This window comes from Mandrillus leucophaeus, unplaced genomic scaffold, assembly GCF_000951045.1.
Source record: "Mandrillus leucophaeus isolate KB7577 unplaced genomic scaffold, Mleu.le_1.0 Scaffold40, whole genome shotgun sequence".
NCBI classification, from domain to species: Eukaryota; Metazoa; Chordata; class Mammalia; order Primates; family Cercopithecidae; genus Mandrillus; species Mandrillus leucophaeus.
Window position 1 is genome coordinate 3682397 of NW_012104254.1, and position 1258 is coordinate 3683654.

Sequence of the window (1258 nt, forward strand, 5' to 3'; positions counted from 1 at the left end):
GAAGGGGAAGCAGGCACCTTCTTTGCAAGGGGGCAGGAAAGAGAGAGAAAAGCCCTGGCAAAACTGCCATTTATAAAACCATCGGATCTCGTGAGAACTCACTCACTATCCCCAGAACAGCATGGGGGAAACCTCCCCCATGATTCAATCACTCCCTACCAGGTCCCTCCCTCGGCTCTCCTGAGAACTCACTCACTATCACGAGAACAGCATGAGGGAAACCGCCCCCATGATCCAATCACCTCCTACCAGGTCCCTCCCTCGACATATGGGGATTACAATTCGAGATGAGATTTGGGTGGGAACACAGCCAAACCGTATCATATGCACATGGTAGAAGATATATCAAAGTTTGAAGCCCCCTAAATCCAAAGAGGGGTAGGGCTCTATAAATAGAACAATAGCAATAAATAGGAAATGAAGCAGAAGTGATGTTAGGATTCACCACACCCAGTCCTCCAGCCCCCATCCGTTTACTGATAAAGAAACAAAAATCAGAAACTTATCCCAAGTCAGACAGTGCATTTCAGGCAGAGCCAGGTTTGGAACCCACAGCCAACTGCAGACTCTTGGCACAGTATTTTCCCAACTATAACAGGCTGCTTCACAGTAGAAAATGGGGAGCCACTGCAGGTTTTTGAGCAAAAGAACGGCATGATCGTCTTTGTGTTTCAGGAAGATCAATCTGGCAATCCCATATATAAAATGGAATTTAAAAGATCAGCATTAGCACAACACATCATCAGTCCAGGGCCATGGAAACAGGAACTAAGGGGATAGAATGGAAGGGGCAAGATGCAAAAGATATTTCAAACCTGCTTGTTTGCAGGCTTTATGAAGGCAAAGCCAGTTGTATCCCCAGATCGTAATATGGTGCCCAGTGCATAAAAGGCAGGCAGTCACTACTCACTAAATGGACGTTTTAAAGAAGTAGAAAAAACAGGAATCAGTGACAGATTGGATAATAGGAAGGGAAAGTGTCAAAAATTACCTCGAAGTTTGTGAGTTACATGGATGACAGAATGTTGAAGAAATTGGTGGTTTGAGCACAAGGAAGAAAATGAAATATAGGAGGCCATCTAGAGTGGACCTGAAGAGGGCTTTCTGTAATGACCAATATAGAAGCGATCTCTTATACACATCTAGATGTGTATAAGAGACAGGGTGACGATAACAGGTGATTGACTAGATGATGCAATTTTGCCATAACCACTAATGGAAACTAAAATTTCACAATGTATGAAACTATCCCTTTATT